The sequence below is a fragment of the Gopherus flavomarginatus genome, chromosome 3, assembly GCF_025201925.1.
Source record: "Gopherus flavomarginatus isolate rGopFla2 chromosome 3, rGopFla2.mat.asm, whole genome shotgun sequence".
Lineage (NCBI taxonomy): Eukaryota > Metazoa > Chordata > Testudines > Testudinidae > Gopherus > Gopherus flavomarginatus.
Window position 1 is genome coordinate 186,213,806 of NC_066619.1, and position 27,792 is coordinate 186,241,597.

Here is a 27,792-nt window from a genome sequence, read left to right on the forward strand (position 1 = left end):
CCTTATGTGAGATAGCCTTCGGGATGGAGTAGGGAGGCTTGAAAAATTTGCAGCTGCATGAGGGAGGGAGAAAAGGGAGAGAAATATTTTAAAAGTTAAATTTTACAGGACAATTCTTATACTCTTTCACGGTGAACAACACTATTCATCTTACATAGAACATGTGATTTCACTTCAAGATTGCATTTTGCATCTTAATATTGAGTGCCTGCAGCTCTGGTGTTAGAGATCTTACAGACGCAGGTCCGGGCATCAGAATTCAGCTTGCATGCGGCCATGGTAAGCCATTGTCTTTCGGCTTCTGCTGCCTTCATATACACAGTGCCCTCCTTTCCCAAATACCAAGCAAATCCCGTTCAGTGCTGCTTCTTTCCTGTTAACATGCAGCAGCAGAAACCACCCCCCCATCCAATTCTCTGAAATGATCGCTTTACCCCTCCCCCCACCGTGTGGCTGGTATCATGGAAGATCACTGCTAATCACTCCCCTCTCCCCCGTCACTGCGTGGCTGGTAGCAGGGAAGATCCCTGCTAAACAAACGCAAAAAAGCTCAGCACCATTCCTCTCCACTCCCCTCCCCCCGCTTGGCTACCTGCAAGGAAGGATTTCTTTTAAGCAATAGGCAAACAGGCCAGTAGGAATGGCCATCTCTGTCCCCTTAATAAAATTCCTGAATTTCAACCAGGTTACCATGAACGATATCACTCTGCTGAAGATAACACAGCAAGATAAAGAAAGGATGTTGCTTGAATGCCAGCAATCACCGGGATCATACGCAGCTAAGCTTTGTCATGCAATGATACCAGACTACTTGCTACATGCATGGCGTGGTCAAGTGTCCTACTATGGTGGACGGAATAAGGCTGCCTTGCCCAGAAACCTTCTGCAAAGGCTTTTGGAGTACCTCTAGGATAGCTTCATGGAGATGTCCCTGAAGGATTTCCGCTCCATCCCCAGACATGTTAACAAACTTTTCCAATAACTGTACTGGCCGCAAATGCATCTCAAGTCCTCAGGGCAAGTCAAACATTAAAAAACACTTGCTTTTAAACCATGTTTTATATTTACAAAGGTACTCACCAGAGGTCGCTTCCATGGCTTCATTGTCTGGGCCAGTGGCTTGGGAGAGCTGGGAAGGTAATTCCGTCTGGTGAGAAAAAGCTCCTGGCTGTTGGGGAGAATGGAGTGCTGTGTGCTCGCTGCAAGGTCGTCCTCCTCTTCCTCCTCCTCCTCATCTTCCCCCTCCACAGAATCCTCAGCCATGGTTGAGATTACAACCCCCACCTCGGAATCCACGGACAGGGGTGGGGTAGTGGTGGCGGACCCCCCCTAGAATTGCATGCAGCTCAGCGTAGAAGCAGCATGTTTTTGTCTGAACTCCTTAACTTTCACTCTGCACTGCACTGAGTCCCTAGTGTTGCCTTTCTCCATCATGGCCTTGAAAATTTTTTCAAATGTTTTTTCATTTCATCTTTTCGAATGGAGTTCTGTTAACACAGAATCCTCTCCCCATATAGCGATCAGATCCAGTACCTCCCATGCGGTCCATGCTGGAGCTCTTTTTCGATTCTCAGGAGACTGCATTGTTACCTGTGCTGATGAGCTCTGCGTGTTCACCTGTGCTGGTGAGCTCTCCACGCTGGCCAAACAGGAAATGCAATTCAAAAGTTTGCGGGGCTTTTCTTGTCTACCTGGCCAGTGCATCCAAGTTCAGATTGCTGTCCAGAGCGATCACAGTGGTGCACTGTGGGATACCGCCTGGAGGCCAATACCGTTGATTTGCGGCCACACTAACCCTAATCCGATATGGTAATACCGATTTCAGCGCTACTCCTCTCTTTGGGGAGGAGTACAGAAACTGATTTAAAGAGCCCTTTATATTGATATAAAGGGCCTCATTGTATGGGCGGGTGAAGCGTTAAATTGGTCTAACGCTGCTAAAATCGGTATAAACGCGTAGTGTACACCAGGCCTGAGTAAGCACTCTTAGCAAGTACTCAGCAATCTTATAAAAAAAAAAATTGGGGGGGGAGGGCATGAAGTCAGGGCAGAGTATGAACCTTAAGGATTCACTACCATTTTCCTGTGCCTGTTAACTTTTTATTTTAAATAAGAATATCAAAATCCATTTTTAACATTTCTTTTAATTTCAGCATTAATAAAGGACTACAAGACAGCAACTATAGTATAACTTGTACTATTGTGTGACTGGATTAGGTTTTTACCATTTTAATTGTGATTTCCACCACAGGCTCACACAATCTTAATTTGGACGCATTTTGTAAAAGTCTGCAAAACTTGGGTGTAAACTGTAGTGCTCTGAGCCTTTAAACATTTCATTTTGTGAATTGCGGGTCAATCTCCTATACTCCCCCATTTTCTGTGTTCCAGCTCTTGCAGACCTGATCCTCAGACCTGTGGAGGCACAACCCATCAACGCATTGGGGAGTAGAGCTAATGGAAAATGTGTAACTGAAACATTGTTTCATAAAAACTACAGTTTCATTAAAATTGGAACATTTAAAAAAGTGCCTATTTTGACAAAAACTCCCATAGGGATTTTTTTTTCCTTTTTGGAAAGTTTTCATTTGGAAAAAAAACTCAAAATTTTATTTTGCAATTTCAAAATCTGGTTTAGAATTTTATTTTATGGGGTTTTCATTTTTATTTTTTTTTATTTTTATATTCTATCATATGTCAGCAGTAGTAAAGTAAAATATGCATTAATGCTACTGATGTCATACTAAAATAGTTTAAATATTCTATTATTTTATTGTTTATTGTTAAAATCATTAAGGGAACTGCTGCCTACTTTGTGACTCCTTTGTGTGTTGTGATATTTCTGTCTAGAAAAGATGGTAAGATTTTCAATCAATAAAGAGTAACAACTGCCCTTAATGATTTTAAAAATACACAACTTTATATACAACTACAACTACTGGCATGTCAGTTAAATAATGCAATAAAGCCTTAGTCTCCCTCTGTAAAATGAGGACAACGTTACTTGTATAGCACTTTGAAATGTCTAGATGAATACGTTTATATAAGAGTTAAATGTTATCATAATTACAAAAATAACATCAACCTTCTGCACAAAAAGAGTCTGATTAATTATTCACTAAAAATAATGGAGTCACTAGCATTGTTTCTGTTCCTGGAATGTCTGAGTAGTTCACTATTTTTTCCCCAAATGTTGGTGGTATATGCATTTGTTTGAATGCTGTTTTATGCAAACATACTGCTGCTTATGGATGGTTGCTTAGCCCTTGAAAACTGTTGCAAGTTTTTGATATTTGGAATACAGTTTTTGAGTTGCGTGATAGTCGTTCTGTTCCTTAATTTGATGACTGTAACTGTTATAAACCTGGGGGCTGGGGGTTGCCAGGGTGTGATGCGGAATTTAATTATTTTAGGGAGAGGATGAGAGCACTTTAGGGAGAGGTAGCAGAAAAAAATGCAGCTTTTGGGAATTCTGGACTATTTTAAAACATTTTTTCCTTTCTTGCCTACTGCACCTTTGCCAAAAGCAATCTTTCCTGCAAAAATTAGGCTACTGTAAGATTTGTTGGCTGGGTTCAGCCTGATTTTTCCTCTTACTTACAATGATGTAAATAAGAAGTAACACAAATGAAATAAATGGAGCTGCTGTAACACTACTAGAAGTGACAACAAAATCAAGGCTTTGAGTGATATTTTTTTCCTATTCATGCAAAGTAACTGTCTATTATGTACATGCTTTGTTCTACTGTAGCTGTGAAGGCCTTTGTCAGATCCAAGAACAGCCTCAGTTTAGAGCCTCTAGATGGGAAGTTTGGTAAGACGACTACTCTTCTGTGTTACTCAAACCCAATCTTATAATTAATTATAATGTATTTCAATGCCTACAATGTCAGGGGCATGGTCAGGACCCAGTAATAGACATCATACCAAGGTTCTTACCAACAGCTGAGAGAAGTATGTCATCCACTGTATTATTCAGGAGTATCTTACATCCATAAACAATACCAGCAATATTCTCTGTATTTTTTTTCTCCTCATCGCCAAAGTAATTGACTCAGTAATTGTGTCGGTGGGTTCTAAATTGTGAAAAAATATTCAGATTTCAAAAATAATCTCATGCCAAAGCTGTAGCCAGCAATTTGAGAAATATTTACAACAACTTTATCTCTTTAATATGTTAATTTAAATTTAACAAGTGCCACCCCTATTTGTGATTGTCTTTATTGTTCAAGAGCACACACAAGGAACAGCAGTGGAGGATGATGGCAAAAAAGACACTTGCCTATATGAAAGGCTACTCTTGCTAATGTGAACACTGGTGCTTTAAATCCACAAAGAACTAATGTGGCTGCACAAACACTACTGAGAAAAATCTTGAATATTCATAAATACTTCCTGCCACCTGAATATTTCCTTACATTTACTTTTTACAAACATTCATGCATGGGGCAGAGAATGTAGACACAGAGAATACAACATATAATTCAAATATTTTGGAAACATTTCTCATTACTCTCCCAGTTCTATGTTTTTAGGGGAATGTTTTAAGCACCAGTTAAGTCACTGACTTCAGTAGACTTTGGATGAGGCCCTAGTACCATAGTGCTCCCCCCACGCCAAGAGAGTTAGAATGAACAAAAATATTGAGGACATAAGGCCAAATCCTACTATAATTTTTATTAAATCAGATTGTAGCAGCTAGAATACTTATATTTACCTAATATATTGTATTTTCTGTTCTAAAAAAAAATCTCAGGCAAAACTAAGTAAAGTTATGACAGGGCAGATCTTTTGTGACAAGATTTCCTCTAGAAATGGGCTTTACTCACTTCCAATAAGAAGGGACCCAAAGATTTTTGGTATGGCAGTGGGACCTCTTATTTTTAGCAGCACTAGTTCTTTAGAAACCTTTAATCATCATTGCTACTGGCAAGACATCTGTTGGAAATTTCGCAGCACTGAGAATGAGAAAGCTCATAACTTTTTAGAGACTGTTAATATAAAGTGTGAAATAAGACCTGTACAGTATTATTTGAAACCTCAAAATGTTCTGATAATAAATGGAACCTGGCTAGAAAAGCTTCGGAAGCCCACAGAAAGCCTCAGTAGGGCTAAGTGAATCAGTTTTATAAAATAAGAGCCTACTCTGGAGTCTCTGTCTCAACCAGGCAAATCTCTGAAGTATTTTAGCATTCAGATCTGTTCACTTAAAAAAAACACTCTTCACTATTCCTCTGTTGATTCCCTTCTTTCCCTTTGATTTTTCACAGATGCTGGACTTTTCACTCCCCATATCCCCTGCTGCTTTCCAAAGGCTCTTCTACTTTTGGGGCTCTTGCAGTGGGATCCAGCAAGACTAGCAATCTCTCTACTGGACCCTAGATGCTGTTGTATTCAGTCTTGTCTGTCCTTCCCTGGAATGATTTCTGAAAGTGTGAAAGCACTGGGGAAATCCCAGAATGTGAGAAATGAAAGTGCAGTGGTCTAAGGCCTAACAGACAGGCTGCCACAGCTTTAGATTCCAATTAGTATGTCAAAGTTTGGAAACATATATGGTCCATTGAGAGCCAGAAGACAGAAGCCAGGGTCCCATAAGAGCATAATGTTGTGGGAGGAGAGGAAATATCCTTTAAACATTTGCATATTTGTAAAAACTGAAATAAATTTCATCTTTTAATAATTTACTATTCATGAGATCTATTGTTGGCTAAAATGGTCAGTAGCCATAAGGAACATGAAAGTAACTATATAATCCTTTGTGGTTTTAGAATGCAATACTATTCCCACTCTTCACCCCATCCATCAAATACTGCTGGTGTTTTAATTCCATAAATACAGAAAACAACGGGTTATCAAATTTTACCAAAGACACATACAGCTCAGACTAAATATGGATGCTATAAAACTGAAATAGTAGGTCTGACTCAAAAGACAAATTCATCAAGGTTGTTGGTTAGTCATAATTTAACCTCAGTAACTAGAATCTTCTTGAGCACAGAAACCTTATTCTATGTATATGAAATAGCTCAGCATTTGCCTGTACCATTTTCTAAATAGGGGGTTATTGTGTTCTTCTGCCCAGAAAAAGGAGATATTTTTATGTGAGTAATTCTACAGCAGTGTGAATAATCTGGCAGTTAATACTGCAGTTTTTGTAGCCAGGAAAATAAAAGGAGGTCATAATATTTCTTTATATAATGTATGCAATTAGAAATACATTGGGAGATAAGGGTGGCTATAAATTTGGATGGATTTTTCCATATGTAGATTTAAAAAACTTTACAGCAGTATTATTTTTCTTAATAGTTACTAAGATATTCAAAATTGGTGTTACATTAGATTTGTATGTGTGTGTGAACGATTGGATTGTTTATGCATACAGTTGATATCCAGGCTTACCTTTCTAATAATTTGACTTTATAGAAGCAGAGAAGTTAATAGGTACATCTGAGAGTTTTGCCATTGACTTCAGTAGGGCCAGGATTTCTCCAAGGATCTGAACACCACCATTATTGTACCACTATTGTTCTTTATCCAGAATAACATTTTCAGTCATTAGATAGTTTTATGAGAAGAAGTTGCCCCAGTGTAATCCATTTATTTTGATGCTCTCACTTGTAGTACCTGAAAAGCTGCTGTTTATTCTATTGCATGCTCACACGTTATGGAACTAAAGATACACTTTGCATTATCTGTCACTGAGCCAATTATTATTCAGGATGGATCCTCCCCTTTAATCTCTTTTTCCAACCTCTTTTAGATGTATGTAACACATACTAATTGTACATAGATGATAATTTTCTAATAAATTCTGTAGGACTTTTTCTCTAAAAGGAATATGTAATCATTTGAAATTATTGCCATAAAATGCAGAATATCACAAAAGACTATGATCCTATTTTGTTTGCCTACTGCATAACACATACTAAGGCAGGAATTGGCACTGATGAGTTAATGGTTTCCTAAACCCATTCTACTTCATTGACTAGTACTGTTAAGAATAGTAAACAAATATCACACAGTGACTTGATAGAAAATAAAAGGGAAAAGTTCATGTACCGGTATTGATTCTCAAATGGAATCCAGCATATAAATTGCTTTATCTCTAAAGCATAATGTAGTTAAGTTGGATTTTTTTTTCCCTGTTAGAGTGCCAGGAGGGATCCTAAACCCTATCAGAAATTTACACACTTGCTAGATTAGTCTCAGTTCAGAGACATATTATAGTTCTGATGAATGAGAATATTTTCAAGCACTTAGCTTTCTGAGCTGGGAGATTTAATAAATAAAACTGGTGTACAGAATCCCATGTGCGTAAGTTGCTGTTTTTATGTCCTTGGTCTCTGATTTCAGTCTTAGTTCTTATGTGCAAATTACAGATTTAAAACAATTTATACAGTGATATTCAGAAGTGGAGAGAGAGCGAAAGAGACAAACAGACAACTACAAAGGCACCAAACAAAGCTATCATAAAAGCTGTCATCAGTTTGTGCCTACATTGACAAAAAAATGAAGCCTGTAATTACCTGATGCTAGCAATTGGGAGACATTTATAACACTATGTGATCTAACCCAAACACCAGAGCCTTGTCTATCCCTCTTTTTTCATCACCTACTACTGGAGTAGCTGACCTGGAGGTGAATTACTGGTTTCATTTTTGCCAGTGTAGACGAGGTCAGAATTCAAGCAAATAAGAAAGGGCTATTGTCACATGTAGTGATACCATTGATATGTGACGATGCAATTTTTCAGCATGGCTGGCATAAGTGTAGCTCATGGGAGTGACATACCTTTTGAACATCTTTTAATGCAACATGTGCATCTGCACCACAGAGATTTTACATCTTCAAAATGTGATGCTCCTTCATTCAAGAAGCCTTGAAAAGAGCCAACTTGGATAATACCCTGGATCACATATTGTGATTGGGTTCTCCTTATGTTCAAGATCCATATTAAAGGTGAGGGTGGGTGCAATCTACACCACCTGTGAAGTTAGCTGTGCTCCCCTAATGTAAACCTTACTTGGGTAAAGTATGGAGTTTTCCGGCTCTGCATCTTGTGACTATAACACACATGTAGCAGACCAGGCCTTCTGTGGCCCCTTTGTGTTGGGTGAAAACAAATATGTTAAAATTCTAGCTGTGTTCTGAAAAATCAGACAAAATACTTGCTGCCAAGAAAAAAGAAATTGAGAACTTTTTTTCCCCTGGAAGTTACTGTGCATGCTTTCCTATGGGCCAAAGCTGGGTTCTCCTGAGACCTATATCTTGTGAAACAACAGCATCCCTATTCCAATGAAGCCTGAACAAACAACTTGGGAAATGTCTTCTTGTTGGTTTATTATGTGTTTTGCTTTATATAAAGTGCAGTGCTAGCACATGAGGGTGTTTTGTCTGTCCTTCAGCCCTTCCTCTTCTCCAGTTACAGGAGGATACAGAGGAAAATTATAGCATAGTAACCCACTACGCCATCTCTCAAGTTTCACTCAAGGAAATTTAAACCTGCAAATTCTTATGTGCATGTTTCTCATCACACGTGTGAGTAGTCTCATTGACCTAAACCGGCCTACTCATGTTGGCTAAAATTCGTATGCATGTTTGCTTTATCTTAAATAGAGTAAGTTGAAAGGGTACCAACTACACCTGACACCACTCACAAACTATTAAACAAAAAATTTAGAATAGAAATTTAAGTTTAAAACAATATTTCTTTATTACAAGTAACATCTGGATGGGGAAGCTTTATTGCATCAAACGTGTCATAAAAATTATTACAGATTAATGTCCTGTAATAATTCATATATAAATTTGATGACAAACACCATTTCAGCGGCTCAAGAGCAGGTTTCACAAGTACTTCTGACACAGGGAGTCCTAAATGGCTGCACAACTGTATGCTTGTAGAATGTGGCTGGACCAGGGAATGGTTTAAGAGGACTTTACCAGAACAGCAACCTTGAACTGGTCTGCATTCAATGGAGAGCCAGCACAGAGACCATAGCACCAGCTGATGTATTCATTTCAACCAGTCTTGCTGAGCAGATGGGCTGCTGCATTTTGTGCCAGCTAAAGATTTTCAGAGTGTAGCTTCATTCCTACCTATCAACTATTGCAATAATCATGACAGAAGAGCACAAAATATGTGGAGAGCCATAACCAGGTCTTTGGCTAACTGGATGTGGTGCAATATTCAGTTCATTCACAAGATAGAAGTGGGCAATTTTTGTGGCATGGTTATTTTGGGTAATAGGAATCAAAAGTTTCCCGAGACTATAGTCTGAAAGCAGATGAGCTTGTAAGTGTGAAGGGATGGGGAAGGGATGTTGCAGAGGAAACAGCTATTTCTTCTTCTCATTAACATCATCTGTTTTGCTTGGGGTTCAGCTATATCTTCCATGTTTCATTCAGATGCTCATTTTGGCAGGGTTTTGAGATGGTACAATTTACATTTACCAAAAAGGGATTCAGAACTGGGTGACTGAATACTACTGGTGTTTCTACTCATGTTGTTTCACCAGGTGTCGCCACAACTTCTTATAGATATCAAATTATGTGGGAGAAAAGTAGCAGCATTGTCGGACTCTGCGGGCAAAGACTTTGCTGATAATGACTATATCTGGATAAGAGGAATAATGTCAGCTATTTCAGAGTTTTTCCATTCATCTCTGAAGATGATGAAGGTGGGACATCCGGATAGTGATCAGCAGTATCAAAAGCCACAGAAAGATCTACTCATATTGATGTGTTCCCCTTTACCTATGAGAGTAAATGATCACTCACCAGAACCTGCTGTTTCTTACCTGAAACCAAGCTCGGAGAAGTCCAGGGTACTGGCAATTGACAGATGGAGTTAGGAGACTGGTTTGCTAACTTCTTGTTTGGCTTGCTTAGAAAAGGGAGGATGGAAACATAATGATAGTTTGCTGAGGTGTTGATCACAATTTTTTTTTCATACTGATCAGTTTCTTGCATTTAATGCATATGGTAGATTCTCCTAATCAAGCATGATCTCTATTTTTTTTCCTGAAATATATTTGTTATCCTTTAAGAGTTTGTTGTATTAATATTTTTAAGAAGATATAGTTAAAGCATAGCCATTGTTTCTGAGGGTTTTATTTGTCTTTCAGAGTGGAATGTTAGACTTTATCTTTTTCCTTCTGTTTTTTGGAAATTGATTCATTTCTTTGGGGTCCATTTTCCCCCAGCTGCTGAAGAATTTTGAACACATTTGTTATAATTTGAGAAATTGCCACATTCAAACAACAGCAGCAAAAGTAGCAATTTTTAAATTATATGCATTTTATAAAACCCAGCTTGAAGCATTATTGGTAAATGAAGTATCAAATGCAATTTATGAGGCTTATCTCGCATTCAAACGCCTTCTGTGAGCAGGACCATGACAAGTTGCCAATTTGCCAACATAAATAAAAAAAATTGTTAAAATTAAGTTCCCCTTTGCTGCTGTTCTGAAAAGTTTTGATTGTTTTGGATGCTCCAGAGTCAGTGGTTATCCAAGAAGAACATGTAAAAGGAAGGTCATGGCAGGAAGGAGTTGTGCATCATTGAGCATGAGGGAACCAGCCCAGGTATACAATACCAGCAAATGAACTGTCAGGTTTTATATGATGGAAAGTAATAAGGGCGGGAGTATTAATAGGACTGAATTAACCAAAGGGTTCCTATGAAAGCCATGTCCTGTGAAACAATGCAGAAATATGACATGGTTATATGCAAAACTTCCAGACAGATGGAATGAGTGATTATGTCATTCCAGTGCCTAATCTTTTAACATGATATATGAGAGAGAGAGAGAGAAGTAATACATTTGTTTTATTGTTGATTTCAGAAGGAGAGAATAATTTGAGCCACAAGGCCAAGAATTTTTAAGTACTGGAAAATAGAACTGAGTAAAAAATTTTGCATAGAACTTTTTTTTTCAGTGAAAAATGCAGATTTAGCAATATCGAAACATTTTACAAATTCATGTCCATTTTGCCAAATTGCTGTGGTTAAAAAATAAAAGAAAACTAAGAGATAAAATTCTAAAGCTAATGTGAAGTTTAATTTTGACATTTTCAAGACAAAATACTTCAGGAGGCCAAGAGAGATGGTTTCAGTTACTGATTTTGGTGCCTAATTCTAGAAGAGGGTTCATGGCTGAAGATCTCAAGCTGAGGAAGGAGCTTATCTCTAGCCTGTCAGCAAGTGCACCAGATCAGCCATTTAGCCATTAAGCACCTCACCTGTCCCAACCCACTCCTCTGTATTTCATTCCTAGATAGCTTAGGTGACTCCCCACTCAGCTTGTGTTTTCTGAGGATCCCTTTCTTAAGTGCCAAACTCTCCCCATGCATTGTATGGGGACCCGAGGTGCATAGCTCTGGGCCAATGATACCTCTAGGTGACAGGCTGCTTAGGGGTTAGGCATTGCAATGCTGAGAGAAGCACTGTCTAAGTACCATTGAAGTTTTGGGCCTAAATAACTATGGCTGAACTCTGCTAACCAGAAGGTAGAGTAGGACAGTGCGTGCAGTCAAAGCTCCACTCTGTCTCCACTCTTTCCTGTCCCAGTCTCCATTCTCCTACTCTGGTATTGGAGTAAGCAGGCACCTAGCCTCACTTGTTTTCCTGCATACTATGAGTACCCATGTAAGGGTTCAAAGCGGGTCCTAACTCTCCTGAACAGGAAACAATCAAAGTCACAGTCTGACTCACACACAGGTTAAAGAAAATTGCCTACAAATCATGAGAAAACTCCTGTAAACTGACCCTAAACTAGTCAGAGTGAAGCAAGGTATTTTGTTCTTTTTTCCCTTTATGGAAGGGAGTTTATTTTCCAGGCAGTGTATCTTAAGTTCTTTCCCTCCCTGCCTTTATCTAAATTGTCTGCTGATTTTTCCCCTACAGTGTTCAATCCACTTATCTTCCTGCTTATATATTTTCTGACTAGATTTCAAATATAAATTATTTCCATTTACTGAACCATGAAAAGTCTTTCCATAATTTGACCATGTACAGTAATCTTTCTTAAAGCTGAGAAATTCTTCAATGGCAATTTTCCATGTAATGGAACAATACATTTTTATATTCAAGAATAATGAAATATAATTGACAGAGGAATACATTCCTATAGCACATAGTTTTGAGAGGAATGAAATTTATAAAAGCAGTTCCTGTCTTCACATTAATTAATTTTGAAAATATAAAACTTCTTCCTAGTTGCAAAATTAGACAATTATACAAAATATGGTGCAATCATAATAGTTTTCCTGTTCTGAACATTTTTACTTGTTATTCTCACTACTAATGGACTTTCAGAGCCCATGAAAAGTGTCTGAGGGTTACTAACCCAATCAACAGTTTAAAATGTATGGACTTTACCTTATATCTTGTGTATTCTTTGCACAACACTGTGGGATAGACTCACAAGAGTGACTTAGCCACCTGCCACTTTCAGCAAATAAGTCCAACATTTAGGTAACCACAGGCATTCACAAAACCATTGCTCATCTGCCACATAATCCTGTAGGTGCCTAAGTTTCCACTGATAAAGTCCCTGAGGTGCCTAAATTTTGTCAGGTGGGCATGCACTGAGCTGCCACAGCCCTGATGCTACCCAGCAATTCAGGGCCAAACTCATGTATGGAACAAAATTAGTAATGGATTTTTCTGAAAGAAATTCTGGTTTGATTGAAATTAAAATAGATTTTAATTTTTTTTTTTAAATTGAAATTTTAAAAAATTGTTTTGAATTGACCAAAATGTTTCAACTTGAGTTGAAGTTTTTTGTTTGTAGGGTTGTGTTAGCTGTTGGTCCCAAGATATGTGAGAGAGACAAGGTATGTAAGGTAATAAACTTCTCTTCTGGTAGTGGAAGGTACAAGCATTCGAGTTACACAGAGCTCTACTTCAGGTCTCGGGAAAGAAAGTGTGTCCGAACTAGACACAGGTTGGGATAGATAGCTTAGCATAAGGGTTAATAAGCTATAAGTGGTCACTTGAAATGGAGCGGGCAATTAGGGTTAGATTGCTATGCAGAAGGGATTGAAGTGGGCCATTAAGGTTTAGCAGGCAGGTGTGTGGTACAGATGTTTGTAATGAGCCATTAAACCAGTGTCCCAGAGTCTAGGGCCTGGTCTACATTACGCGTTTAAACCGATTTTAGCAGCATTAAACTGATTTAACGCTGTACCCGTCCACACTATGTGGCCCTTTATATCGATATAAAGGGCTCTTTAAATCGGTTTCTGTACTCCTCCCCAATGAGAGGAGTGGTGCTGAAATCGATATTACCATATCGGATTAGGGTTAGTGTGGCCGCAAATCGACAGTATTGGCCTCTGGGCGGTATCCCACAGTGCACCACTGTGACCGCTCTGGACAGCAATCCAAACTCGGATGCATTGGCCAGGTAGACAGGAAAAGCCCTGCGAACTTTTGAATTTCATTTCCTGTTTGGCCAGCGTGGAGCTCTGATCAGCACAAGTGACCACGCAGAGCTCATCAGCCCAGGTAGCAATGAAGTCTTCTGAGAATAGAAAAAGAGCTCCAGCATGGACCGCATGGGAGGTACTGGATCTGATCGCTGTATGGGAAGAGGATTCAGTGCTAACAGAACTCCGTTCGAAAAGACAAAATGAAAAAATATTTGAAAAAATTTCCAAGGCTATGATGGAAAAAGTCCACACCAGGGACTCAGTGCAGTGCAGAGTGAAAGTTAAGGAGCTCAGACAAGCCTACCAGAAAACCAAAGCAATAAATGGAAAGTCTGGGTCAGGTCCAAAAACATGCCACTTCTACGCTGAGCTGCATGCAATTCTAGGGGGGGTCCGCCACCACTACCCCACCCCTGTCCATGGATTCCGAGGTGGGGGTTGTAATCTCAACCATGGCTAAGGATTCTGCGGAGGGGGAAGATGAGGAGGAGGAGGAAGAGGAGGACGACCTTGCAGCGAGCACACAGCACTCCATTAGCCCCAACAGCCAGGAGCTTTTTGTAACCCAGACGGAATTACCCTCCCAACCCTCCTAAGCCACTAGCCCAGACAATGAAGCCATGGAAGCGACCTCTGGTGAGTGTACCTTTGTAAATATAAAACATGGTTTAAAAGCAAGTGTTTTTTAATGATTGATTTGCCCTGAGGACTTGAGATGCATTTGTGGCCAGTACAGTTATTGGAAAAGTTTGTTAACATGTCTGCGGATGGAGCAGAAATCCTCCAGGGACATCTCCATGAAGCGCTCCTGGAGGTACTCCAAAAGCCTTTGCAGAAGGTTTCTGGGCAAGGCAGCCTTATTCCGTCCACCATGGTAGGACACTTGACCACGCCATGCATGTAGCAAGTAATCGGGTATCATTGCATGACAAAGCCTAGCTGCGTATGGTCCCGGTGATTGCTGGCATTCAAGAAACAGCCGTTCTTTATCTCGCTCTGTTATCCTCAGCAGAGTGATATCGTTCATGGTAACCTGGTTGAAATTCAGGAATTTAATTAAGAGGACAGAGCTGGCCATTTTCCTCCTGGGCTGTTGCTTAAAAGAAATCCTTCCTTGCAGGTAGCCAATTGGGGGGAGGGGAGGAAGGATAGCACTGAGCTTTTTTGCATTTGGCTAGCAGGAATCTTCCCAGCTACCGGCTACGGGGTGGGGGGGAAAAGGGGTGATTAGCAGTGATCTTACGTGATACCAGCCATGCGGTGAGGAGAGGGGTAAAGCAATCATCCTAGAGAATTGGATGGGGGGGTTGGCTTCTGCTGCTGCATGTTAACAGGAAAAAAGCATCAGAAGGCACTGTGTATCTGAAGGCTGGAGAAGCCGAAAGACAATGGCTTATCATGGTCGCATGCAAGCTGAATTCTGATGCCCGGACCTGCATCTGTGAGATCTCTAACACCAGAGCCGCAGGCACTCAATATTAAGATGCAAAATGCGACCTTGTAGTGAAATCACATGTGCTATGTAAGGTGAATAGTGTTGTTCACTGTGAAAGAGTATAACCATTGTTCTGTAAAATGTATCTTTTTAAATACTTCTCTCCCTATTTTCCCTCCCTCAGCAGCTGCAAATTTTTCAAGCCTCCCTACTCCATCCCGAAGGCTATCTCAGATAAGGCGGAGCAAAAAGAAGACGAGAGACGAAATGTTCTTGGAAATCATGGAAGTAACCCACAATGAAAGAGCTCATCTGAATGAGTGGAAGGATGTGGTATCAAATTACAGGAAAGATGCCAGTAAACATGAGGACAGGAAGGACACTTGAGATGAGAGGTGGCGGCAGGAAGATCTGAGGTGTAGGCAGGAAGATCAGCGGTGGCAGGATGCAACGCTGGAATTGCTGCGTGATCAAACTGATATCCTCCGATGTCTGGTGGATCTTCAGGAAGAGCAGCGGGGTCACAGAGTACCGCTGCAGCCCCTGTGTAACCACCCTCACCACTCACCATGTTCCATATCTTCCTCACCCAGACGTGTAAGAACGCATGGGGGAAGGCTTCGTGCACCCGCCCACTCCACCCCAGTAGACAGTCCAACCAAAAGGCTGTCATTACATTGAAATGTGTTTAATGGCCTTTTCCTTCCCTCCTATCCTCCTCCCAAACCACACCTAGGATACCTTGTCAGTTCTCTGCCTCTTTTTATAATTACTTTTTAATAATGAATATATGATTTTTAAACGATAGTGACTTTATTTCCTTAAGCAAGCTGTAATGGAAGGGGAAGGGTGGGTTGCTTACAGGGAATGACTTTTAATAAAGAATACATGATTTTTAAACGATAGTGACTTTATTTCCTTAAGCAAGCTGTAATCAAATGGGGAGAGTGGGTTGCTTACAGGGAAGGAGTCAGTAAAGGGGGGGGGTTATGAAGGGGAAACAAACACAGCTGTCACACCGTACCCTGGCCCGTGATGAAACTCGTTTTCAAAGCTTCTCTGATGCGCTCCGCTTCGTGGTGTGCTCTTCTAATTGCCCTAGTGTCTTTCTGCGCGTAATCAGCGGCCAGCTGATTTGCCTCAGCCTCCCACCCCGCCATAAAGGTCTCCCCCTTACTCTTACAGAGATTGTGGAGCACACAGCAAGCAGCAATAACAAAGAGGACATTGGTTTGGCTGAGGTCTGAGCGAGTCGGTAATGTGCGCCAGCGCGCCTTTAAATGGCCAAATGTACATTCTACCACCATCCTGCACTTGCTCAGCCTGTAGTTGAACAGCTCCTGACCACTGTCCAGGCTGCCTGTGTATGGCTTTATGAGCCATGGCATCAAGAGGTAGGCTGGGTTACCCAGGATAACTACAGGCATTTCAACATCCCCAATTATTATTTTCTGGTCTGGGAAGTAATTCCCTTGCTGCAGCCGTTTAAACAGAGCAGTGCTTCTGAAGACGCGAGCATCATGAACCCTTCCTGGCCATCCCACGTGGATGTTGGTGAAACGTCCCTTGTGATCCACCAGTGCTTGCAGCACCATTGAAAAGTACCCCTTGCGGTTTATGTACTGGATGCCCTGGTGCTCCGGTGCCAAGATAGGGATATGGGTTCCATCTATCGCCCCACCACAGTTAGGGAATCCCATTGGAGCAAAGCTATCCACTATGACCTGCATGTTTCCCAGAGTCACAACCTTTCGTAGCAGCAGCTTAAGGATTGCTTTGGCTACTTGCATCACAGCAGCCCCCACAGTAGATTTGCCCACTCCAAATTGATTCCCAACTGACCGGTAGCTATCTGGCATTGCAAGCTTCCAGAGGGCTATTGCCACTCGCTTCTCCACTGTGAGGAATGCTCTCATCATGGTATTATGGTGTTTCAGGGCAGGGGAAAGCAAGTCACAAAGTTCCATGAAAGTGCCCTTACGCATGCTAAAGTTTCGCAGCCACTGAGAATCATCCCACACCTGCAAAACTATGCGGTCCCACCAGTCTGTGCATGTTTCCCGGGCCCAAAATCGGCGTTCAATGGCTAGAACCTGCCCCATTACCAGAAGGATCTCCAAAGCGCAGGGGCCCGTGGTTTGAGAGAATTCTACGTCCATGTCCTCATCACTCTCGTTGCCCCTCTGCCGTAGCCGCCGCCTCCTCCTCGCCTGTCTTTGCAGGTCCCGGTTCAGCATAGACTGCATGAGAATGCGCGAGGTGTTTACAATGTCTACGATTGTGGTCTTGATCTGAGCAGGGTCCATGCTTGCTGTGCTATGGCGTTTGCACAGTTCACCCAGGAAAAAAGGCAGGAAATGGTTGTCTGCTGCTTTCACGGAAGGAGGGGTGAGGCTGTACCCAGAACCACCCGCGACACTGTTTTTGCCCCATCAGGCACTGGGCTGTCAACCCAGAATTCCAAGGGGTGGGGGAGACTGCGGGAACTATGGGATAGCTAAGGGACCGCTACCCACAGTGCAACGCTCCAGAAATCGACGCTAGCCTCGGTACATGGATGCACACCATCGAATTAATGTGCTTAGTGTGGCCACATGCACTCAACTTTATACAATCTGTTTTACAAAACCGGTTTATGTAAAATCGGAATAATCCCGTAGTGTAGACGAACCCAAACATAGTTATGAATTTAAGTTCCCAGACTTGTCTTCTAATGATTTCTTCTGAGGGCAAATATTGAAAGATCAGATATGAAGTGAGCACTTTGTGAAAAAGTGTTCACTTGGGGTGATATGGTGTTTTTGTCTTTTATTTTTTTTGGTGAGAGTTCATCCGAGAGCATATTGATCGTCTAGTTTCATCCACATAGTTGTTACTGGGGTATTTGTTGCTTGAATACTGTAATGTGACAGGCAGGTGTATGCCCCATGAATCTTGAAATTCATCATCATAGTAGTGGAGATATGTCTGCGTTCAAGGAACCATCCCCTACAACGTACATACACTTCAAACAAACAAAAATTGCCATGATCTCCCACACACAGAGGAAAAAAAAAAAACAGGAAACCTACCTGGAGATCATCCAAGAAATCTAAAACAGCTGTTTAAAAAATCTCTGATGATAGCCGTTCACAGTAAAAAACAAAAAGTGAATCAATTACAACTCCACAACCAATAGAACACCACCTCCAGGAGAAACCAAGACACCATGACCCACCACATGGACAGTACACAACACCCCAACATTATCAACATATCAAGTTTACCACTAATCAGAACTAAAGTATCTGAACTCTCCAAGGGACTGAACTTCTGCCCTGTCACAGAACCTGATGCCATCAGGACATATGGAGAACTAGAAGAATTCTTCCATCAACACCACCTCAAGGACTTCTTTTCCCACAAAGATGACACCTTCCAGAACTATAACATCCCAAACCAACAGAAAAAAGAATCATCTGACTGGACATTCTGCAATGGATAAAACCACCCACTGGATCATTACATTGATTGCTTCAGGAAAAAAAAAGACTGAAATTCTGAAGAGACATTACATCCAACATAATCTCTCTACAACTGAGAGAATAGTTATACATACAGTCCCTGAAATCCAACCAGTAGACAGTGATCAAGCCACCAGACAGAGAGAGCACTATCATAGTCTTATATACTCCAAAAAAGAATGAGATTTATCACTATGGGATTTTGCAAATTAAAAGTTAATTACAATGAATTAGTTTTAGTGGTTCTTCTTAGCCGCTTTTTTGAAAATAAACTCTCTGCAATCGTCATATTAATTATTTAATATGAATAAAAACTAGCTCTTACTAATATTATATAAATCCTATCATTTATAGGTCTCAGCATATTTTTATATACCTAGTCACTAAGCTTCATAGTACCACTATGAGCTATTACCATGAGTAATATCTATGAGTAATGGTAACTATGAGTGACTGTCAGGGTTCCCTCCCCACTCTGAACTTTAGAGTACAGATGTGGGGACCCTCATGAAAACCCTTAAGCTTATTTTTACCAGCTTAGGTTAAAAACTCCCCAAAGCACACATTCTTTCTGATACTTTGGATTAAGTAACGTTACCACCACCAAGTGATTTAAACAAACATTTAGGGAAGGCCACTTGGAGCCCTACCTTCCCAGACATCCCTCCAAACACCAACACCCATTTTCCTGGGCAGGTTTGAGAATAATCTCTTCACCAATTGGTACAGGTGAACACAGACTCAAACCCTTGGATCTTAAAACAATGAAAAATCAATCAAGTTCTTAAAAGAAGAATTTTACTTAAAGAAAAGGTAGAGGATCACCTCTGTAAAATCAGGATGGTAAGTACTTTACAGAATAACAAAAGACTCAAGAACACAGAGGATCTCCCCTCTAGGCAAAATCTTAAAGTGCAAAACCTGGGATAAACTCCCTCCTCCTATAAAGGAAATCACAAGCCAAAATAAAAGTAAGTTAATTCATTCCTTCTTTAGTACTTACTAATACTAATGGAATTGGATTGCTTGCTTTCTTGATCTGTCTCCGGCAAGCACACAGAACAGATAGACCAATCTCCCCTTACCTCTCCAGATTTGAAATTATCTTGTCCCCTTATTGGTCCATTTGGTCAAGTGTCATCTAGGTTACCTGAGCTTCTTAACCCCTTACAGGTAAAAGAAGAATTAACCCCTTACAGGGTATAAAGGGATATTATGCTACCCTTAGCTGTATGTTTATGACAGTTACTATTTCAGAACTGAATATATTAAAATGCAGAGGTAGAAATGACTTATTCAAGGTGTTACAGCTCATGGTAGTCGTCATCTAGGAGTTTCTGCTTCCAGGTCCCATGCTCTAAGACTAGTTAATGATGCCTCTTCAAGTCTATTAGGCCACTCAACCTTGTTCAGGCTTCTCCTCTAGCTCTTTACTAATCTCTTAGGCCCATTGAAATACATGGAAGTTAGGAGTCTAAATACTTTTGAGGATTTCAGCCCAAGACCCTTAAAAATACAATTTAAAAAGTTATTTTGTTATTCATTCCATGGACTCTTCTTCTCAGTCTCTCTATCATGAACTCATGTGCCGCACCTACTGTATAATCCTGCCCCAAAATACAATTGCATTTGAAATGATACTGTGATCTCTTCTAGAATGCTACCTTACTTAGCAACTTTCTTGGCTCCAGCCCTTAGAAAGGTGTGAACTTTTGGCATCATTGTGTATATCTTTTTTTGGCCTGTCTTCACTGCGCATTTGATGGGTGCTAATCTAACCTTATTAGTCTCATGCAGAAGAACAAGCCTGCTGGGCAAACAACAGATGGCTTGCAAGCTTTTGGAGTCTTGTTCAGAGAACTCAACATCTCTGTCTAAAAGCTTATTGTCTATCTAACCAAGACAAAAGGAGAGAGATTGGATCACCATAATGAACTTTAAATTTTTATTTCTCGACAAGGGTAAAGTCAGGGTGAATTAAAGCTCTAAAATCCTTTAACACAAGAACAAATGAAAGCTTTAAATTATGCATTTTTTTCTGTCAACTAAATAGGCATGACTTTATAAGAATTATTTAATCCAAAAAACAGATGCACTCTTCCCTTAAGACAGAAAACCAAGCCAACTGGCTTGCATAAGCATTTTCTGTGTGTGATTATTGGACGTGGCAGCTTGAGAGAACCAAGAAGCAGAATTTCTAGCCATGGCAGGAGATGCAAAGAACAGAGGTCCCAGTCTTCAGAGGAAAAAAAAGCAAGCAAGGGAGAGACTGGAGGGAAGATGTTCAGCAACGTTTAATCAGCCAGTTCACGAATCAAGGCATGAACGCTGTGATGACATGTATAAGCAGCTGCCCTTTCTGAGATTTTCTGTGAAGTGCAGAACTGAGAGCTGTTGTGTAGCATCTGGAGCCATGGTTACAATTTTTACCTAGTAATGATTCCACTGTGATTAATGTAGGTACCTATGACACGTGGAAGGATACTGATGAGGAGTTTCAATGGCAGACAATAGAGTAACTCCCTTCATTAACAAGTCTGCTCACTTTATCATAAGAGAGCTGGATATATCATATTTCTTGATTGTTATGATCTTATTTTTTTCTGATTGTGAATAAACTCACAGATTTCTACTCTAGCAGCTCTTTCCTTAGTTTATTTTTGCATTATGTCTTTTTCCTTTTCAAAGTCGATCAGGACAGAAATAAGACCCCATTGTATTTTTCCTTTATCTCTGGCGGTCGAACTGAGCAAATTTATGTCACTGTAACCAATTCTCCCTCCACCTTTTAAAAAATCAGTTACAATATGTCCTGGATACAATTTTAAAGCATTTTATTAAACTCCTTGCTAGCATATTAATGTGTTTAAATATTTTTTATTTATTTTCTAGCTATTAAATGGTATTTGGTAGGAACAAACAGTCTATTTTAAAACTGGGAGTTCATTAAACAAGTCAAATTTTGTATTGCACTCATATCCACTAACTTCTCAGATACAGCTAATTAAAAGGCACCTTCTTGTCAATGATAAGTGTGCTTCTATAAAACAATATAAAAAGACCAGATCTTACCACCTTCAAGATAGAATATATAATGTCTTTCTAAAGCCTTCGTACAGTCAGAATTTTGGAAGAATAAAACAAGATGGCAAAGCTCTCATTGACTTCACTGATGTAAGACCAGACACTTTGTGCCAAAGTCAGTTTGAAAATAGGTCTTCTGAGCTCTTGAAAAATCATACCCAGAGAGAGAGAACCCTAAGATGAAAGTGATACCACCCACAGAAAACCCAAACTCAGATGTAATCAGTTTTCACTGTTAGAGGTATAGGGAATTGAGGCTTATTTGCCATCTCTCTCTTTTTTTACCCTTGCACATCTCTTCCAGCTGAACCAGTATAGTGGGGAATGGATGTAAACATTATGTTCTGCTGCAGATTACTAGCCTCAAGGCTAAGGGAAAAGTGGAGAAGGGTCTCTGGTATAAAGCCTTCCAGGGCTGTTTGCAGAGTGATTCAGTTTATATCCATAGGCACAAAGTCACAGAGGTAAAACCTGAAGTAAAAAAAATAGTCAGCATCAATTTTAAAGTGGCCAATATTTCCCTTTACAAGTTAGATCCTGAAGAAAGAAACTCTAAAGTTGTCTGCAAGTGGGCTATCAGAGGCAGCTAAGTCTGAGAGTAGTTAACAATTTTAGGAAGAGAGACTGTGAATTGCTAAAAGGTTCAGGAGTGCCATCCCTGACTTGAAGGATTATAGAAAATGAGTCCCCAAAAAGGAAAGTTTTCAGATGATCGCATCCAAAAATAAGGCAAGTAGAAACGACATCTCTGACTAGACCTGAAGCTAATCCTACCAATGACTTCATCTGGAATAGTGTTTATAGTTCCAGTCACCCATGTTCAAGAAAGAGAAATTCAAACTGGAAAAGGTTCAGAGAAGAGCTACTAGAATGAATGGATGGCCTCTTTTATGAGAGGAGGAATGGATGGAAATGAGGTAGTTTTTAACCATCAGGGGAGTGAGGTTTTGTAATAGCTTTCCAATAGGAGTTACAGAAGAAAACAATTAATTTAACAAGATAGCTGAGCAAAAGTATGAATAGTATTGTATGACACGGTTACTTGTGTTGACGGGAAGCAGTGTTTTGCATCCCTGGGCATTCTTTCTAGTTTATGTCTTCATTACTAGGGTAAGTCGACCTAAGTTATGATACTCCAGCTACATAAATACCTACATAGCTTAGGTCAACTTACTCCAGTGTCTTCACTGCACTGTGTTGATGGGAGACGCTTTCTGGGTGACTTACTTTACTCTTCTCAGAGAGGCGGAGTACTGGAGTCAACTGAAGAGCTCTCTGCTGTCAATTTAGCAGGTCTTCACTAGACCTGCTAAATTGACTCCTGCTGCATTGATTGCAGCAGCGTGGATCTTCCCATAGTGGAGACCAGCCCTCTGTATATCTCACTCACTTCTTGTCATTGCAGGGGCCTTGGCCATTGGTGAACCTTCAGTCCCTTCTATTCTCTGCCTAATACAGTAGAATTTCAGTGTTACGAGCACATTGGGAATATTCATAACTCTCAACAAAATATTATGATGGTTCTTTCAAAAGATTGCAACTGAATATGAACTTATACAGCTTTGGAACTTTACTGTGTAGAAGGAAAATACTGCTTTCCCTTTATTTTTGAGTAATTTATATTTCACACAGCAATGTATTGTATTTGCTTTTTTTTTTTTTTTGGCCTCTACTGCTGCTTAATTGTGTACTTCCGTTCCAAATGGGGTGTGTGGTTAACTGGTCAGTTCATAACTCTGGTGTTCATAACTCTGGACTCTAATATCTTATGGATTGTAAAGCCATGGTCTAATTTTGGTTGTTGGGTTTAGTGTATGACTTCTGTGTGGTACTTCTGGCCTTAAACTCAGAAAAAGAGGAGCCCAGAAGTCCAACTAAGCACCCAGCTCCATCTATTGCACAATCCTCTCTGGTAGCAGGAAAGATTTACAAACTCCAATACTGGGGACTAAAACACATCTATATAAAGTACTTATATGGCCTCCATTAACATAGTATCTGAGCACCTCATAATCTTCAATGTATTTATCCTCGCATCACCCCACGAAGAAGGAAAACGATGTTATCCCATTTTACAAATGGAGATCAGAGACTCAGATAGACTAAGTGACTACTTCCATGGAAGAGCAGGAAGTTGAACGCAGGTCTCCCAGTTCTGCGTTAGTGCCCTAACCACTAGCTCATCTGTTCTCTCATATTTTCAAGTAGCTGAACAAAATTGCTTGGCTGAAGCTTTAGTTCATTTGAGAATTAAGATATGAACAATGACTTTGCTGAAACCTGCCTCCAAACTTCCAGTATTTAACTATAGAAAGGAGATTACTTAATTTCTATTGAACAAAGATCTTTATATTTATTAATTTATTCTTTTTAGGCATATTGAATAGTTTACAAAAAATCTACTTCTGCAGAAACTTATGAAATATTGTATAGTTGGTTAATTTGGAGTGAAATGCTGTAAGCAGTCTTTATTTTACATGCAGAATGATGCATTATGTTTTACTGTTTCACTAATAATAATCAAATAGAAATTGCTTTACTTACTGAACACAAGTCAGAAGAAGGTTTTAATGTAGTGAGTTAATTTTCTGAAAAAAAAGCTCATGTAAGATTCTCTCTAATTTCAAATTCACTGATCTTAAGGACCAACAAAATTATGCCACATTGTTGAAGGGAATGGATGAAAGGAAGCACTCCACAGTACAGAATGGCTTTGTAAAGATACAAACTTGACAGCACAATAAAGCTCATAAACAATAAAGCTCATATGCACAAATTCCATTGATTCAGAGACAGCTACAAGTATGCATCCATGCTTCTCTTTCTTTATGTCCATTTTGTTTTCTCCTCAGAGTTGTTGTAAATATTATTTTTCATTTTTTCCACATTCTCATGCCACTGAATTTTGCTTTAATGTTTGCAGCTGTCAGTGGAATTTTCATGAAATTGGAGTGATGGTGGTTGGTAAAGAAGTAGGAACACTTTGAACTGGATCCTGAAAATGTGAAGAAAATGCTTCTGTTAAGTGTCAGAAGATGAAGACAGACAGCAAATATCAGGAAGGTGGAAGTTTTCTGTTGCCAGTTTGCCACCAACACTTGCTGTATGAGAATGGAGCCTGTAATCCACTGTAAGTGTACATGCATATGGATGACTCTGTTCTATTGATGAATAGAAATGTTTGCCTGGCTGATCTGGAAAGACATCAGCTGTTTGGGGCTTCAAGGTCAGGATGTCTGCTTTTTAACCTCTCTTCTGTAGGCTACACCTGATGGATCTGAACCAAAATCCACATTGACTGGGTGGTACTAATTGAAAACACATTTTGCAGTACCTTTTGTCAAGATCAAAAGAGAGTCAAAAGGTAGAAGCAATAGTATTAATAGCTTTGTTAATGTTCTCTCTTTTCTCCTCCTCCAGGCAGATGCTGATAAGAAGAGAACTGCTAGAGAAAAAGGTAGGTCTTGAATCCAGTTCCCAGCCCACATAGCTGGGCTAAATGTTGGAGGGAAAGAATCCTCCCTCCCCGCCCCCAGGGATATAGAGTTGAGGTAGATGCCCTCTGCAAGGACTACTGTAGCTTCTTGTCTAATGAAGCATCCTATGCCACTTACATATGGATAGGATGTGGGGGAGGTTCCTAGGTATTCCTTGTAAAATTTGGATATTTACCCCAAATGAGCAAGTGGCTTTAATAATGCTGTATAAAACTAAGTAACAGTCCAAGAGAATTTGTGATATTAAAGTATCCCTATCATTAATTAATATTGGGAAGCATAAGGGTTACTGCATATACTATTATATTTCTCTAAAGCAAAGCTGGCAGCATCGATACATCAAAGGGTTTTTTGAGGCTACTACTTAGCATTTATAAATCCCATTTTTCATGGAAGATTACACAGTAGAATTATTTATTTTAGTTATTTAGAGTTGGATACACAAAAGAAGTTAGGTGTTATGATGCTGGGCACAATTAATACAATTGATGACAAACCCGTGATCTTCTACCAGATCCTAACAAATATGTGTTGATTACAGATTGCTCTCGCCCCTCGCTCCACCGATATGGCCACCAGGTGCCCGTTATCTACCGGGTAATGAGCGTTGGAATAGGGCGGAGGTTCGATCACTGGATGCCCTGGGGGGGGTGACAAGTGCCCAAGGGTAGTGACGGGGAGAACGCAAGCAATCAGTCGTAGTGTTAAAGATTAAGGATTTATTAAATGAGTCACAGATAAGGATAAGGGATAACACAATTAGTTACAGCTTGGGCTTACAATATAATACTAGAGCAAATAACACAAACACTACAATTACAAATAAAAGCTGGCCCTGGTATTTTTCTAAGTCCCAGTAATTATTCAGGTCGTCCCAGGGGTTAGTAAAAGTGATATTGGTGCTATTAGTAATCATAAATGCAGCAACTAATCTTATTAAACACAAATTGCGAGGCTCAACTGGTCCCCCTTGCGTTCAAGGTTTCCTGGTCAACGGGTTTCCCCTAGCAGGAGCCTTGGGGCGGCTGGAACCAGTCTCTGCCTCTTATCTAACAACACAGATGTACAGATATCCTTAACAACTAATTATACTTACACATACAAACCACAAAAGTTTCATTACGGCCGGCAAGCAGTCAGGCTCTGGGGAACGCGTGAGCCAGGAGAGAGAGACTGCAGGGTGATCAATCCTGGATACGGTTCGACGGGAATTCGATTTCTCTCTGCCCGTCCCCGGGGGGGGGGCCAACAATATATAACGAATTTTTCGTCATAATTTACAATAAGCCAATTGCAGGGTCGCGAGTGGCTCATGCCCATACAAGGGAGGCAATCGGCCCCCAGCATCTCTACTCAGGAAGCAACCGTCTGGGGGAAACTTCCCCTCCTCAGGTCGGCCGACCGCAAGGTGCTGTTTCCTGTTACAAGTTCTGCTTTCTGAGCAGCTATGTGATCAGTGGCAGTTCTGGGGGCTGGGGGAAAATTCCGTTGGGGGGTGGAGGCCGAAGCACTTGTTGTATGGCCCTGGGGCCAAACTTGGGGGTCTAACATGCCCCCATGCTCCGGCCGACAACGCCCAACATACCTAAACCTCAGTGTCCGAGTCAGCGTCCGCTCCTACGAGCGGACGCGTCTCAGTGGCCGAGGCAATAAGGGCACTTCCCACCATCCGCCGAACACAGGCCTTAACAAAAGCACACCCGAGGCAGAGGAGGCAGAGGCCCACCACAAGCGACACAAAAAGGGCCTGAAAATAAGACTTATAGGCTCCAAGGCCCAGCCACTCCAGCCATGACCAGAAGCGGAAGGTCTCTCTGGACTCACGCACAGCAGTTCCCAAGGCCTGAAGGTCATTAATCACTTCAGTTAAGTTTCCAGAAATAGAAGACAGAGAGATACAGCACTTATCTTTAAACTGTGGATACATAGATATGAGGGTTTCACAAAAATCCCGTGATTGCAACAAAAATTGTATCATTAAGCGATTCTGAAAAGAATAATCTGCTAATTCACCTAATCGCTGATTAACTAAGCTAAAGCCCTTTGCAGTGGTGTTGGCTAACGTTTCTATAGCTAACGATTGGAATAATACTTGCTCACGCAATAACATATATCCTACGGGGTTAAATGAGACCACTGAAGATACTACAGAGGACAACGCACCCTTTGCCCTCTCCCACCATCCCCAAGAACGTCGAACCCGCCCGACTGAACTGGGCTGCCAGGTCTTAACGTAAATGCCACCTCCTTTTATTAAAATAGAACCAATGGTACATACACCTCTAGGATTGGGAGGAAGCACCGCATAGGCTGCCTTGCCACACAGCCAAAAGTGCCCGGGTCTGAGGAACCAAGGGGAAAAGGTTGAGTCCTGACAGGCCGAGCCTCCCTTAAAAACTAACTTCTTAATGTGGCTGTGGGATAGATATGTGTGTTTAAGGGGCTGATAGAAGTTTTTGCCGTTATAAGTGTTGCCGCCGGACCCAATTTTCCGGCCGCGGTTACTGCATAAAACGGGGGGTGGGGACGTACGATTGAAAATAGGGCTGCTGGCCGTCTCATTTCCATCTACCAGCTGCCACTGGGAACAATTGGGGTAAGCCCCAACCCAACTAGTTTCTGTTCGATTATGTCCCAAAAAGGCCCAACAGTGGGATGCCATGGGCCTTTCCCCAGGTGACAAGGGGAGTGGGCCCATACGACGTACCCTAATTTCATTAAAAATAGGAAAAACAAGGGGGGAAATGGGGTCAAAAAGATCATTTGTGCAACCTGTCCATTGTACGGTGGGGAGCCACTGAGCAAAGGGGGAAGAACAATTGAGGGGATTATTAATA

At 40.7% G+C, this 27,792-nt stretch overlaps 1 long non-coding RNA gene across 1 annotated transcript in view; it reads right to left on the minus strand.

Moving 5' to 3' along the window:
- Positions 1-27,792, minus strand: part of LOC127047881 (uncharacterized) — a 339,119-nt gene that overhangs the window by 104,906 nt on the left and 206,421 nt on the right. Inside the window, exon 2 of the long non-coding RNA XR_007773509.1 lies at positions 14,870-14,933. This is a non-coding gene — a long non-coding RNA (uncharacterized LOC127047881). The remainder of the gene's footprint in view (positions 1-14,869; positions 14,934-27,792) is intronic.